Source organism: Sminthopsis crassicaudata, chromosome 5, assembly GCF_048593235.1.
Source record: "Sminthopsis crassicaudata isolate SCR6 chromosome 5, ASM4859323v1, whole genome shotgun sequence".
NCBI classification, from domain to species: Eukaryota; Metazoa; Chordata; class Mammalia; order Dasyuromorphia; family Dasyuridae; genus Sminthopsis; species Sminthopsis crassicaudata.
This window is the reverse complement of record NC_133621.1, coordinates 136,755,781-136,772,892: the sequence shown is the minus strand read 5'-3', so window position 1 is coordinate 136,772,892 and position 17,112 is coordinate 136,755,781. Positions and strand designations below refer to the sequence as shown.

Below are 17,112 nucleotides of genomic sequence, written 5' to 3'. Positions count from 1 at the left end.
TGAGTGGAAATAGTTTAAATTTCATCATCTGAAAATTGTCTGTTCATATCTTTTGACCATTTATCAATTGGAGAATGGCTTGATTTCTTATAAATTAAAGTCAATTCTCTGTATATTTTGGAGATGAGGCCTTTATCAGAACCTTTAACTGTAAAAATGTGTTCCCAATTTGTTATTTCCCTTCTACAGATCAATCATATTGAACCATGCTAAATTAGATAATTATTGTCTCTATCAATTTCAATGACTTAGCACCTTGTAAGAATCTTAACACCTTTGATTTTTTTTCAAGACATGATTTTTTCCTAGAATGTCAGGTAGACCATTTCTTTCCACAAGTAAGGCAGAATATAGTTCCCCTGACTCTTGTTTTTACACACTTCTTCACTTTAACACACTCTTTCCCAGAACATTCTGAAGAATATAGCTTTCAAATTTTATAAATCTACTTGACAGTTTTAAGTATTTGAAAATATTTAAGTGAATTTTTAACATAATCTTTATAAGGAAATTATAGTTTCTTTCTGTATATAAATAAAATGAGCTAAATTTTTCCTTCCAGAAATTCCTTTCCATCTGGAGGCAAAAATAGTAAAGTAAAAGTTTTAGGAGAAAAAAGATATTTTTGAAAGTTTTATATGAATAAAGACAACTAGAGCTCAGAAATACCATAGTTATGAGTCATTTCCATATTTATAATATGGTATCATCCTGATGTTAAAGACAGTTTTATTAGATTTAAAATTCTGGAATAATTTAGAAATCCCTCATCTATGGCTCCCAAGATCCATTAAAAGTTTCTTTATCTTTTCATGCATATGTATCTATACATATATAAACAGACATATATATGTACAGACTTCTAATCTGCTCAGTAATTTCTGCTCTGTTATTGTATCTTATACTCTTTTTGAATGCAATACTTATTATGCTTTCATCTCAAATAGAAGACCTTCCTGCTTTGGCTTCTAGCCTACTAAAATCCATTTCAGAATAGTCACTTTTTTTTTTTTTTGGTATATTTAAAATTGAAATACATTTACTAGAAATGTTTCCTAGGAATCATGAATATACCTAGAGATTTAGCAATGTTGAATACAAAATTTATCATTGCCTGATTCGGATTGGGTATTCAAATTGCTTCTTGCATAATATCCAGTGAGTAGAACTTATTTGTATAATAAGCATCAATCGTGTATACCAAAGCACAAAATCTCATTGGTTCCCCAGTGCAGGGATGCAGAAATCCTAAGTTAATGACTTGCTACCCATCAAACCCAAAATATACCACAGTTTCATCATACAATTTACTCCATAGAAAATGAATATCAACAATAGTCAGCTCCATAATAATGAAAACAGATATTAGTCATTTTTACTCCTATCCTCATTTGAATCTCATAACCACAAGGGTGATCAATTTCAAAACCTTATTAGTTCTGCTAGTGTGAACTATTCAGACTCATTTGAAGATCACTTTGCAGTGCAAAACTAGAGAGACAATCTTCTTAATGAACAATTTACAATTAATATTTCTGCCAACATACATTTTCCAATTTTGTAAAACAGCAAACACAGTCTTTAAAGTTTCAGCAATTAAAATATGGAAATAATTACTGCTTCTGCCTAAAATGCTTCTTCATTAGAGGTGTACCTCATTATAAGAAAAATGTTGACATATGGAATTTTCCCTTAATTAGTAAGGAAGGCATTACTCTAACTATGTAAAAGGTTCCCTCTCACACAATTTTCACATTCCATCACTTACTAGATTACCTAGTCTTTCCTACTAATACTTTGGTAGCACCTAGAAATAGCTACACCTAAAGTCACTGAAGCACTATAGTTGTAGTTTATTTGGGGATTAGATTATAACAAAATAGGAGTTAGCCAAACCAAAAAACAAAATCTTTCCCCTTGAATCAGAGTCATAATTTCTCTCTTTCCTTCTATGTGCATGTTTTTGTTGTTGTTGTTGTCTTTTATCTGTTGTTTAAGGGAAAACTGAATAAAAGAAGAATGGCAATGCTTCATGACCATTTACTGTTCAGTTCAGTCATTTACAGGATATTCTGAATCTTTTAAAGTTCTTTAACTATAAAAGTCATTTTAACCATTTACTTTGAGTGTGGCACCAGCCATTCAGCTCAAGAAAAGTATTCAAGTCAGTCATGTGATTATAATTAAAGGCAATAAAAATCCAATTTTAAAGGAGCTGCCCAATATGCTCACTATTCCTCTTCAACTTAATATTCCATCAAGATACCCAAACCCCTCAATTCATTCTAACAATTATCAATATGCATACACTCTTTATCATATTGTCAATAAGCAAATATTTCCTGTTGACTTCTAAATTAAGAAAGTAAAATAGAAGATAATAAGGAACAAACAAGAGAAGCAACTTCTAAGTGAAATTGAACACTAACAAGTAAAATTTAGAACCCTGAATAAGCTCAGGACATCTGAATAATAATGTAATACCAATGAATGTTTCTGAAAAAATGCTTCTATTGGATCTGTTTTCTCCAAATTCAGCAACAGAATATGTAGACCTATTTTGCAGCACACTGAAACTAATCAGAGAAGATAAGAAACATTCAACTTCACACACATAAAATATTTTTTTAATATGTGTGGGGTAAAAAAAAAAAAAAAAGATTTAAAAAAATCCCTAAAGAAACTATTTTGAGAAAGATTTATTTTTGCATAAGACTCTTCTAAATTAAAGTTTTAAAAGAATTGTCAGTATCAAGCTTATGGAAATTGTTGATGAAAATTCACAGAAAATGAAGATCAATATGTTTCTTCATTATTAAGTGATTATTCACATTTGAAAATTCTCTGTACCTTAGTGACATACTGTTTAGCCTAGTTTTAACAGACTTTTATAAACACATTATTTTGAGCTTCCTATTGAAAGATAGGCATTGAACAACAAATGGTGTAGAATCATAAAGAGAAGGATAGAATGTCATATTCAAGGAATAGCAAGTAGGCCAGCATAGCTACAAGTACAAGTATTTTGACCCATTTGACAGAATAGTGTGACATTCAAACTTCAACAAGTTGTCAAGTCCATGAACAAGAAGTCCTATTAGTTGTTTAACAACTTTTTGTTTTTACTTGACCTGTAATTTCATCAGTAAGCAACTTCCAGCTCAAAAACTTCTAACATTAATAAAAATCAGCACTTTCTGGCAAAATGTAGTTGCATGTGACACTGAAAACTTTAAAAACTTATCCAGTATTATACTGCAAGTTTTATTAAACTCATTTTTCATAAGAGTAGATTTCAAAGATCTGATAATTTTTTTGTTTGTTTGTTTTGTTTCCTTCTGCTAACTACCTAAATATTAATTTATATGCATTCTTTAATGTGTATGCTATATGAGGAAACAGAAATGGCACAACTAAGGACAAAAGAGCTGAATTAGACTAAGAAAATGTAGATCAGTGATTCTTAACTTTGGGAAAGGAAAAAGCATGGGAACAAACATCAACTAAGAATTTATTGGTGGCTAGGCAAATAATATGGACTATGTATCTGTGTGTATATGTATGTATGTATGTATATATATATGTATGTATATATGTAATATATGTGTATAGATATAAACACATGTAAAATATGTACTGACAATTACATTTCAACTTATTTCCTTAGTGTCTAAATTTTTATTTTATATACTTCCAGACAATATCATGAGGAAGGTTTTATAGGCTTCACCGAAATAATATTTGTAGAGGGTTTCAATACTATAATCATATATAGGCTCATAATAAGTATTAATTCCCTCTCCTCTGCTCTCTTATAATATATATTGCAACTTTCTACAATTTAACATATTGTTTTTCTGGGTTTTTATGACCTGACTTTAAGCTTTATAAATAGAATAAATATGATTTAGTAACATTGACATCTGATAGGACTATTATAGAGTAGGAAGGCAAAGTAATGAATTCTCAGGGTATATTGAGATGGATTCACTGAGATAATTTTTAATAAGATGCCCCTTGCCATTATCAGAGCAGAGTACTGGATTAGGCAGCCTACTGAATGCAATTGATATTGCATTTCTCTTTTTTTAATGATTTGTGATTCAATTAAAAGATAATTAATAAGAATAAGTAACATTTATATAACAGTTACTCTGTGTTGTGTATTATATACCAATTATTTTACAATTAATTTTTCAACTGGTCCTCACAACAACCCAGAGAGGTAGGTGCTATTTTATCTGCATTTGAAAGACGAAGAAACTGAAAGGTTAAATGATTTGTTTACTGTCACAAAGGTTATAAGATCTTGAAGTAGGATTTGAGGTAGTTTTTCTGATTCCAGATCTAGCACTCTATCTACTATTTTACCTAGTTTCCCTACATGTTCAAACACCCTTGGAGAAAACCAGAATGTAGAGCTAACAATTTTACTGCTATTAACAACCAAATGCACTGCCAAGTGGATTTAAAACAAAACTCAAGGCTGAAACAAAAGGGGCAACAGTGACTCCTGAGAAATTTCTGACCTGTGGGAAATATGTCCCCGAAGCTATCATGCTTAAAGGCATTTTTACTTTTCATTCTCCTAAGTAACTCCCCAAGGCTATTATTTGCCAGGAGCCATGAGGAAGAAATGAAAGTACTAAAGGCTACATGTTAAAATACATAGGATTCTATGTACCATCCTCTTAGAATGGTCCTGTTTAGGACAATTGCTTTAATATAAAATTTTGAGTTGGCACACACACAAACAAGCAAACAAAAAAAATTCCTAAAATACCAATAGTACTGTAAATCAAAACATCAACATCAACAAAGAAAATTTGTATTAGGCTTCTGTTATGCAGAGTTACTGAGCCAGTAATAAAAGCAGAGTGGGGTAGGAAGTTATTAAGCAAGCATTATTCAGTGTTTTCTGGGAAAAAATTAATTTTACTTCTGTTTTTTTTTTTTTTCCTATAAAGCTTCATCATTTAGTGGTACATAATATGACTCAACTTTATGTTATAATCCACTATTGACTTTTGTATCTTCAATAATACATTTAAAATAGAGAGTATCTAAAATGTTTAATTTCTAGTGATTCACTCTTTTCCTCTCATGCTTCAAAGTTGTGTGTGTGTGTGTGTGTGTGTGTGTGTGTGTATGTGTGTGTGTGTTTTAAACAAAATAAGGGATAGTGATATTTTAAAATGAAGCCTCTCTTCTTTTAGAAGAATTTATCATTTAATTTTAGTATTTTTTAGATTGCTATGTCATATTGATAAATAGTGAACACGGTCTTGAACTAAATTTATTATTGTGACTATGACCTCAATAAGAGCAATACATAATTGCCACAATTGTAAATAAACATTACTTCTAAGGCTTCTTCAGTGCCAGGCTTTCATTGGGTTTCATTGGGTTTCATTGGGTTTCATTGCTTTCCTTCTTGGAATTCACCTGAACACGAATGTCTGCTAATTACATAGAGCCAAATTACCTGTGATGGGTTTGTGATGTACCATACATTCAACTAGGAATTGAAAAGATTCCACTCACTTCCCTGGGGCTGCCAACTAGACTGGAACCAATGTCCCAGAAGAAAAATGCCGGGAATCTCTCTACCAAAAGTATAATATATTTCAGTCTATAACAGCCAGCTTTAAGAGAGAGAGGAGAAATGATGTGCTTCATTTCTAACTTGTTAGAGAAAAAATCTGTGAAACAGTAATATAATAGTCGAAAAGCAAATTATTGATCCATTGTGATCACTGTAAACTGCAAATGTGGTTGAAAAATTTAAAACTGCATGATATCATGTTTTACTTTCCTTTTATATGTCTCCATAAATAAGTTTCACATAGCTTTTTCATGAAGTGCAAGTCATAACAAATTAAAAAAAAATACCACATGAAATTTTTTCATATGAAATATTTTTAGTAGAACTAATAGATCTGGGTAAATGCCACTTTAGTTACTTATGGCATTTGCCAGTTAGTAAAATACTAAAAAATATATATATTTATTAATACTATAAAAATTACCTTGTTTCATTAGCATCCAACCCTCCCCATCCTCACTTTCCCCCAAAAAATGAGGATACTGCAATTGCCTAGTGAATTTAGCCAAGGTTGAAATTAAGATGCTCAGTTTAGGTTGAAATGCTACCTATTTTCCTGTAGTAATAAACATTGTTTTAGTTAATTGGAGAACCATTCTGAGGCCTGATTTCTCTTTGCCTCTCTAGATTGTCTTAATTTATCACCTATTCTTAACAAAACACCTTGAAAGTGCCAAAATATATCTGATAAATAAAAACAGGAATTTTTTTTTTTTTTTTTTTTTTTTACTAAAATTCTTTTTATGAAACAAAGTGATACCTGTCTTTTTCCCTTCCATTTCTCCCTAGAACTAGCACTGGTAACTTTCTTGAGGACAACTATATTTTATATATGATATTTTGATTTATCATAATATAATGTTACAATTTATTTAGAATTATTTGAATAATTTAGAATTTAGAATTAGTGATCTACTGTAATCTACTATAGTACTTACATTCCATGTGTGATTATTAGATTCTGCCCTTCCCTCCCCAAATTAATCAACAAGTATGTATTAAATGGAAACTATATTCCAGATTCTATGTTAAACTGTGAGGATATTAAAAAAAAAGGCAAAAAACACAATCTTTTCCCTTAGGGAGCTCATATTCTAATAGTGTAAAAGTAATCACTGGTGAGAAACTAAACAGGAAAACAAATAAAGTAGAAAAGCCCTCTCCGTGTGCATATTTCCTCTTTTCTGAGTTAAATGTCTAAGAGTACAAAATACAAACTTTGCTATCTTCCAGTATGTGTTCTATTGGATAGAGGAAAGAATGAATCTCTCCCTCTTTTTTCATAAATCCTAGCATTTTGCAAAGCAGGCCATAGATCAAGAAAGGAGGTAGCACAGTAGTCAATGGCAAAGTTAATGTTATTTTACCATTTAAATTTTTTTATTATTATTATAGGCACCATTAAACTAGAAATGAGAATAAAACATGTTTAAATATCTGTATTAATTTCTGTATACAAAATTTATAACAAAACAGTCTCCCTGTTCTCAGGAAATATAAATTCTGGCATGTCATGGAAACAACATATAGATATATAAACAAATTAAGCAAATTTTCTGTTTATGGGCTATATATATATATAAAACATGGATAAATCCATTGTTTTCTATAAGATGACAGTATAACAACAATATGGGGAAAAAAGAGAAATGGTTGAAAAAAATTACCTATTTAACAGATTATTACATGCAATTGAATTGCCAGTCTATTAATTAATTAGATCACTGGTACAGTGTGGAAAAAATTAACTGGACACAGAAGCAAATAGGAAAGAGAATCTTGCTGTATTGGAGAATTGCAACATGTGTATGTGAATTGGACGTGTAATTACATTAAAGTAGGGAGATTTTGGAGAAGAATTCCATTCTTAGATCATTGGTTGGTTAATTTATTTGGCAAGATCACATATCTTGCCTTATATTTCAATGGTAATATTTGAATCCAGGTCTTTTTTCTACCCACTAAACTGTGTTGCTTCTCTGATACAAAAAACAAAATTAGTCAATTTGGGAAAGTCAGGGCACAAGTAGTTTTGCAGTTACATGATCAGGGAACATGTCAATAGAAAGAATAGGGTGAAAATTCAATGTTACTTGGGACAATCCATTTCAGCTCTCCTTTTTACAGTCATTTACTTATATCTAACTGAAATCTGTCTCTCTATTATTCCCATCTGGGTTAAGCAAAATCAGTCACAGAATCACAAATCTATGTAGCTGGAAAGGGGTACAAAGATTAGTTCAACTCTTATCATTTAAGTCTAATCTCCTTTTCACATAAGAAACTTTTAAGTTATTGAAACAGCTATCAAATGACTCATAAGCCTTCAGACTAAATATCCCTATTTCCTTAAATTAACTATTCTCTAGTATTGTCTTCAGTCCATGGACTCTCTTGGTTCTATACCTCAATAAACTCTAGCATTTTTCTTAAAATTAACACAAAACTCCAGATGTTGTTTACTGAGGGCAGAGTATCACAAATTTATTACAACTTTGATTCTGGACATAATACATTTTAGAATAAAGTCTAGGACAACATTAGAGTTTTTGGGTGCCATGTCACACTAACCCTCTCCTTCCATGTCTCAGCTCATATGAATTTTTAAGTTTAATTTCTTCTATTAATTAATAGCTTAGGGAAAGACGTATAGATTGAACCTATGTTTTCACTTATAATGTATTATTTATTAGTTGAGGAAATTCTCTCTAACAATGAAAATTGGCACCTTCTTTGTTATTTATACTCATAGAGAGTTGCTTAGTGCACTGAGTTTAAGTAACCAGTCCTTTGTTCATATGAAATTTTAGTTTAATCTATGACATCATATAATATACATGTATAATATAATATGACATCATATACATACTCATTTTCATTGAATTCATGAACAACTTAAAAAATAGTTACCTAGAGCACTAAGAGGTTAAATGATCTGCTTATTATTTCACAACCAATATATACTACTTATATATATTAACCCCATATATTTTTTGTAAAAGCTGAGGGGGGGTATGTGAAATTTAAAAAATGATCCAAGGATTATTTTTGCTTTAATTACTTTTGATTGCTGATTTATTTAATCACTGTTGATTCACAGATCAGTTAACAAAACAAAACAAAGGATGATTAAATTTTAGATAAACAAGAGTTTAGACTACCACATGTATGTCTCTAGCCATAATGTACTATTGATTAATCATGAAGGGATTATAATAAACCATATTGATGTCTACATTGCATAGTCCCTTAAAATTTATTTGTTTTCAATTTATTAACTTTTAAAGAACTATATGACTGATCTAAGTACCAACTAACTTATAGCATTGTTTTTTAGATCTACCTTTCCCTAAGCTCTACCTGACCTTTATAGATCATCCTGAGTATGAGATTACAAATTGGACCACTTCTTTTTCTTTATTCTTTTCTGAAATGCTAACTAGCTCTGGAATTTTTCTAGAGCCAGTGAAAATCATCCTCATTTAAAACAATAGTGCACATTTTTCTCTTAGAAAACTATTTACTCTGAAATCATTTCAGAAGATATGGCTCATTTACTCTTAATTAATATATATTTCTACTGTAACTCATAATTAAGGGGAAATAAATGCGGTCAATAAAATTTTCCTATCAAATTTTTTTTTCTAATTATCCTGATATGTAAGTGATTTTCTCTTTATACAGAAGGGATATTAAAACTAACAGAACTTTAACAATCACTGGATATTCATATTTTTACATAGTTTGTTGGAGGGACACCCTTTGAGTAATTAAAGCTAGGTGAGAATAGAGACCAAAAAAAAGGTCTATTTTGCCTTCTAAAACAAATCATTAATTTCTTTTCATTTTATATTTTTAGAAAGTTATCTGAATTACTAAGAGTTTAAGAAAATTTTCCAGGTTAACAAAACTAACATATCCCCAGTGAGATTTGAACCTAGACTTTCCCAGTTCCTAATCTCATTACTAAATAGAGGTCATGTTTCCTCTTTTAGTAAAATAAGAAAGTCTATATTATTTCTAAGATGATAGGTAAAGCAGAAAAAGACAGAACAAAACTCTAATAAAATCACTAGCATTCTCTAAATATAATCTACATAAATGACTTTCATCAGTAAAGAAACCAAAAAAGCTGAGGAAAAACACTCAAATGTTTTTTTTTTTTTTTTTTTGGTGCATAATCCCAATGATGTAGCTGCTCTGTCATCCATCTCACTGTCTGAAATCTTTTCTTAGTTGCATACTTTGAATACCCATCACTAACATGGTTAATATAGCTTCCCAAAAGCCCTCATCAACTCCCAAGGGACAATTTTGGAGAAGTGTTTTCTGTGATTTCTGGACAGAGATGTACTTTAACAAATAACAGGATATAAAACCAAATGAAAAAAAAAATCAGCTTTAGGACTCAAACTTAAAAACCATAGTTTAAAACACTTACTTGATAACATCTCCTTCAAGAGCAATCACTCGTTTAATGATCTTCTGCTGTGGGTTTTTAGGAGACCTGGAATAGAGGGACAAGGTTATATGATCAGTACTGTCTCTGTTACTTTAAGAAAATGAAAAGAAATTCAACAAAGGAATAGAGTATATTGAAGTTATTAGAGAAGCCTATGCTCCCCATGACATGGCATCAATCCTAGTTAGGTCTGTGATGTTCCAAGTGATACAAAGCCATTATTGGTGTCATTCTCATTTCAAACATTTCATGTGGAAGGTGCAAGTAAATGTAGCTAAACTGAGAAAGATTACAAAAATATACTACATAGAAAAAATATTTTTAAAAATTGGTTGTTATTCATACTTAAAATGTAATATTATTGAGGATAAAGAGTTTAGTTTTTTGTGTGTGTGGAAGGAAGAAATATTCACACATGTTAATACTAAAAAAGAAAGTCCTTTAAAGTGGTACATTTACAGCTTTCATACTTTCATTGAAAATGAAAAAAATAGGCAACATTAATTTTCTTACAATAATAACTTTTTACTTTTCAAAATACATACAGATAATTTTAATTAACCTTTGCAAAACCTTGTATTCCAGATTTTTCTCCCTCCCTGCCCCCCTCCCCACCCCAAGACTTAGTAATCCAATACAGGTTCAACATGTTAGGCAACATTCTTAAGGAAACTTTAAAGAGGAAAGATTTGGATGAAAATGTAAAATATGTTAAAGTTGTTTTGATTTTATATATGTTCTAAATTTAATAGTTTAATTTGAAGTTGTTAGCAATCATTTAATACATGCTTATGCATTCATTCATTCAATCACTCAGTGATGGGACTCTGCACAATTAACAATTGAAGAATTGAAAAATGAAAAAATGTAAATATTTTATTTATTTTAATATACACAGTTTTTCCTCCCTTTGTGGCAGCTTTGCTAGTTTGCCTTCATTCAGAATAAGAAAATTACCAGTACTCATGTAAAATTAGTATTGATCATTAAATCTTATATAAATAACTTGTTTTTTACCCCAAAATGTAAATTAAAGTAGTCTAAAAATCATTATTTTAAAATTACATTTATGTAGGAAAGGTCTGTTTTCTTTATCATGGAGAACTTCAGGAAAATTTATTACTAGTGCAAAGTTATAGGGGCTTTTCACCACAGTAGATAATTTGGAGAATGATGACATCATCCCAGAGCATTATTGTTTTCCTCCTTCCCTGCTCTAATAAAAAAAGGCTTATCTCTGATAACCTAGCTCCTCCATTAGCAGATTAGAAAACTTTTGATATTTCTGGGATAGCTATTCTTTCCTAGCAACAAATCCTACATAAATCACCTTTCTACTCTATACTATAAGACCTATATGTTAAATTGATATTTATGGTTATAACTATTGATAATAGGGATAAATTGTATAGAGCTACCTGATCGCATATTGAAATTAAGTGACACTTCCAGGATTTGAACCTAGGCCTTTTTTACTCTAAACCCAAAACTGTATCAACTCATCTATATCAACTCATCTACATTGTCATATATTTTGATCAAATAGGTTACTATTGAATAATCTTTGAATATCTGAAGCTGATTAAGAAATACATGAAAGAAAGACAAAAGAGATGTTTCTATTTTCTTACCACAGACTTCTAGCATCTTGCCTCTGTCCTGTTCAAAAATTTTGAATGGAGCCATAAAGGAATACATATCTAAATTGTAGGTGATAAGAAACTATCAAGCATAGTTATTATAGTATATATTATGATGAGATTAGGACTCCAAAAGCTTTCAAGAACCTGGAAAGATACAGAGAATCTAGTGTGGCAAAATTTATAAGTGTTTATCACTTAAGGGCTAGCATTATTAACAGCACAATTATAGAGTTGAAAAATTAGATTCATAACAATTCATGCAAAAAAAAATTGATAGGAATGTTGTCTTGAAATACAGTGTAAGCCAACAATGTAATGCTGTTGTCCAAAATGATCTTAGGAACCCTTACTAGAAGTTTACAAAAGTGTTTACAAAAGAGATGATAACCTCACTTCATTATCTACCATTATCTGGTCCAATGGAACGTGTAACTTTACATTTGGTTCAGTTTCATTAGTTCATTGACAATATGAAGGACATTAAGAAAGGAACTGCCAGGATGAGAAGACTTGAAATCATGATTGTAAGGAAAAGCTCAAGAAAGTCTAGCTAAATTTGAGAATAAGCTGTATTTTTCTCTGAGGAACTGCTAATAGTTGTTTTGAAGTCATTCTTCTCTCCTGCTTTTATGTCCCTGCTACCATAATAGACAACTACAAAGAAGGTTTTTTTGCTTATTCCCCCCCCCACCTTTCATTTCTCACTTTGGACTGGCCCTATTGCTACCTTCATAGGATATGGAGAGTTGTGTTATTATGCAATCTCAGGGACAGGTTGGGGGTCTGAAAGCATTGAGTGTGCCTGAAGTGATAAGATCCAGGGCAACATCAGATCCCTTAATGTCTTGTCTGAGTTAAGTAAGTTCCTGATCTGAGTTAAGAGTCTGAGCAAGAATATATTGCTGGCCAATATCACTCCTAGGTCTGTATCCCAAAGAGAACCAAGAAAAAAAAAAGAACCTATTTATACAAAAAATATTTATAGCAGCTCTTTTTTTTTCCAATGTCAAAAAACTAGAAATAGAGAGGATGCTCATCAATTGGTGAATGGCTGAACAAAATGTGACATATGATTGTGATGGAATACTATTAGCATTAAGAAATAATGAAGAGAGTAGTATCACAAAAAAATAGGAAAACTTATATGAACTGCAAAGTGAAGAGGGCACAGAATTGGGAAAACGGTGTAGATAGTAACAGTACTATTGCAATAATCCTCAAATTTGAAAGCCTTCTCTACTCTGGTCCATAATGTTCCAAGACAATTCCAAAGAACCACGATGGAAAATGCTAAGCCTTTTCAGAGAAAGAATTTATGAACTCTAAATGTAGATAAAGAATACTTTTAAAAAACTTCTTTATTTTTCTTGTTTTGTGTTTGTATTTTCTTTTGCAACATGGTTAATGTGGAAATATGTTTTACATGATTTTACATGCTTAATAGATAATCATATTCTTACTTTCTCATAGAGGAGGAGGAAAAAGCAGGAGGGATAAAGAAAATTTAGAATTCAAAAAATTTAAATGAATGTCAATTTTTTTCTTGCATATAATTTTAAAATATTAATGATTTTGCTTAAAAGAATATATTGATGCTGAATTCAGCTTCTATCAACCAGATAGAAATCTCTTTTCTTTTATTGACAGCCATAAAGGCTTCCTTTGGATTTGAGATTCTGCTGGTTTATCCTCTTCAGATTAGGCTAACTGCTGGAAGTGAGAGCCACCTTTGAGATTCTCATCTGAGACACATACTTCTTTTGCCTTCTATAATTCCTCATTTTTCATTTCAGCCCAAAGCCTTAAGAATGTTATTCCTTATTATTGTTCTGTAAGAAATGACCAGTAGGATGAACAGAGAGGCTTGGAGAGACATACATGAACTGATGCTCAGTGAAATGAGCACAACCAAGAGATCATTATACACTTCAACAACAATACTATATGAGCATCAATTCTGATGGAAATGGCTATCTTCAGCAATGAGAAGATCAAATTCAATTGATCAGCGATGAACAGAACCAGCTACACTAAGTGAAAGAACACTGGAAAATGAGTGTGGACCACTTGAATTTTTGTTTTTCTTCCTTTATAAATATGTACACATGTATTGTATTTAAGATATACTTTAACATGTTTAATATGTATGAGACTGCCTGCCATCTAGGAGAGGGGATGGAAGGAGAGAAGGGAAAAGTTGGAACAGAAGTGTTTGCAAGGGTCAGTATTGAAAAATTACCCATGCATATATATTATAAATAAAAATCTATAATAATGAAAAGAATATTATTCCTATATGTGAGACCTTCTATTACTTTCTCTTGGATCTGTAATCTGAAACTGGGTAGTTGGTAACAGAGCTGCCAGTAGAATCTGTCTCTCTCACAGTTCCTTGATCTTCTCTTGCTATGATTCACAACTTCTCAGTGAATCTGTCTCTCTCACAGTTCCTTGGGATCTCCTCTTGCCATGATTCACAACTTTTTTGTGAATGCTATAGTGTTCTCCCAAGGCTTTGCTTTGGCCTCAACTCATACCTAACATTCACAACCTCCTGTTCTCTTTACCTAAACTAAGTGGGGATAGACAAATGTGTCACTGGGATTTAAAGACTTAGTCTGATTCATTTTTGATATCTGTTGAGAAAAGTTTTTGTGGAAGAAAGATCATACCATGTTTCTAACCACTCTAATATTTTAGCTCTTCAACAATGATTATGTTTCAAATCTGAATTCTAGGAGATTTTTTATTGTAATTTGATTTTTAATATTATTTTTTTCCTGAAGTCTAAATTCTCTTCCTTCCACCAACTCATCCTCGACTCATTGAGAAGGCAAGCAATATGATACTAATTATACAATCAACATCATGCAAAACAGATTATTTTTCCAAATTTTTATATACTTATTCTAACATTCCTTCAAAAAAAAATTTGGAGTTCTAAATTCTCTCCCTAATTCCAGCTCCTTCTTTACCCATTCAAGTCAAGTAATATGGTGTCAATTATGCATGTAAAATAATGCAAAGCATTCACTATTAGATATTACAAAAAAAGTTTAAAGATAGGAAAATCATACTTCAATTTTTATTCCGGGCATATCAGATCTCTCTTTGGAAGTGGATAACTATATATATTTTTGTCTTCTTTGGAATTATCTTAGATCACTATTGATCAGAGTAGCTAAGTCTTTCTTATTTAATCATTGTAAGAATATTCTGTTATTATGTATAATGACTGTAGGTTCTACTCCCTTTAGTCTCCATGAATGAAGGATTTTCTGAAACTATCATTTTTATTTCTTATACCATAAAAATATTCCATCATTATATACCACTACTTGTTTAGTAGTTCTCCAACTGATGAATATCTCCTTAAATTTCTAATTCTTTGCCGCCACAAAAAGAGAGGCTATAAATATTTTTTATACATATAGATCATTTTCTTTTTTCCTTGATGTCCTTGAGATGCAGTTCCAATGCTAGTATTATTGGGTCAAAGAATATAACCCCTTGGATATAACTCCAAATTCTTCTCCTAAATTGCTAGAACAACCCCTAACTCCAGGAATGATGCATTGATATACCCTTTTTCTCATAACCCCTTTAGCATTTGTCATTGCTGATAAATATGAGGTGGTATCTCAGAGTTGTTTTAATTTGCACTTCTCTAATAAATACTGCTTTAGGCTAACAGCCCCAAAGAATTCTAGTATTTGTAAAGGGAACACTTCCTGGTTAAAAACCAGAGCACAGACTAGGACAGTAATGTAATACACCTCTCCCCATTTCACATCCACTTGGATGTCCTGAAAACTTGTAGACCTCAAGAACTAGTTCTGAAAACAGTAGGTCAAAAAAGCCTGCAACTTAAAACAGTGCCCCCTATCATCAGGTGAGAAGAGTCCAAGTTTAATATAAAGTTTAAATAAGAAAACAACAAAAAAGAACATTACAAAAGGTTACAATCGTTACAGGAAAGACCAAGACCTACTAAGAAGAAAACGACTTGAAAACTAGGAACAATGCTTAAAAGAAAAAAAAATTATGCGTGACATATGTTCAAAAAGACTTCCTAGAAAAAGAAAAAGAAAGAATTATTGGTAGAGAGAAAAGTAGGAAAACAAATACAAGTACAAGAAACGTGCAAGAAAATTTTTCTCAAAATGTATAACTCCATTTTAATCATTGAGCTCTCAAATATCCTACAGCAGGATTAGGAATGACATATGAAACTTCTTTGAGAAAATGATTGAATTTGTTTTTACATCAATTTTCTCATTTCCTCAACTTCTTCCTGAAATATGTGAATAGTAAATATAGTTATAACTATTGGCAACACTTTAATATGATACAAATATTGTATAATATGGAAAACCTTTATTTTGATCTTTTTCCAGAATACTTGTTTAAACTGTTTTTATTTATTAATGTTTCTGGAATGCACAAAGGAATTTCAAAATCAACTGTATTTTAGAAATTTTTCTTGTGTCAGTGAAAGTATAGGCTGTGAGTCTCCATTTTTTAAATAATTCATTTCTATTCCACTTAAGTTGCATTTGCCTATATACTGTTAGGGCTGGTAGACTATTTAGATTTTTATAATTCTAATTTGAATCTGTTTTCAACTAAATAAAACATCCTTTACTATGTTTGTGACTATCCAATCAGTTGCCATGCTTTGTGAATTATATTATTATAGCATATCTATTCACTATATCTGTATTCACCAACAGAGGATATTTGTTTCTCTTAATAAACTCTCTATACTCTCCAGTCTATTATCCATTCATATGTGAATAAGATTATTCTAAAGTACATACTAAAGTACATACCTGAGTATATACCTCTCCTGATCAATAAATTCCTGTGACTATTATCTTTAGGCACAAATACAAACTCTTTTGTTTGGAATTTAAAATTTCTCCCAATTAAGTTTCAGTCTATCTCTCTTATTTTTTAGTAATGTTTCCTATGTCTCTCTTTTCTTGAAAACCTATATTCATAGATGATTAAACTCACTCTTATATTCCTTGGGTATGCAGTTTTTGCCTTTAGGAACACATTATATTATCTTTTCTGATTTACCATTACTATAGAATAATCTTGAACTATGATAAATTACTTTCCATTATTTATAAGGGATTATATTCTTTCTGCTTACCAAATTTGCTAAAATTTAAATCATTAACCATTTTACTTGTAGTGCAGAACCTTCTATTCCTGTTCACTAATAGCAATTAGTGGAATCCATCAATCAATGCTTTTTTTTTGGGTCTCTATTATAAAAAAAGCTGGACAAATTAATTATATCTTTTCCTGAACTATAATATTAAGTTGTGTTTTTGAAATATACCTTTAATCTTCTTCTGGAATTTGCAATCTTTGCAAATCCTGTCTCCCAG

The 17,112-nt window shown here is 30.9% G+C and overlaps 1 long non-coding RNA gene across 1 annotated transcript in view; it reads right to left on the bottom strand.

The window, feature by feature from the left end:
* Window positions 1-10,112, bottom strand: part of LOC141542482 (uncharacterized) — a 550,972-nt gene extending 540,860 nt beyond the window's left edge. Inside the window, exon 1 of the long non-coding RNA XR_012482172.1 lies at window positions 10,047-10,112. This is a non-coding gene — a long non-coding RNA (uncharacterized LOC141542482). The remainder of the gene's footprint in view (window positions 1-10,046) is intronic.
* Between the last annotated feature and the right edge of the window lie 7,000 nt (window positions 10,113-17,112).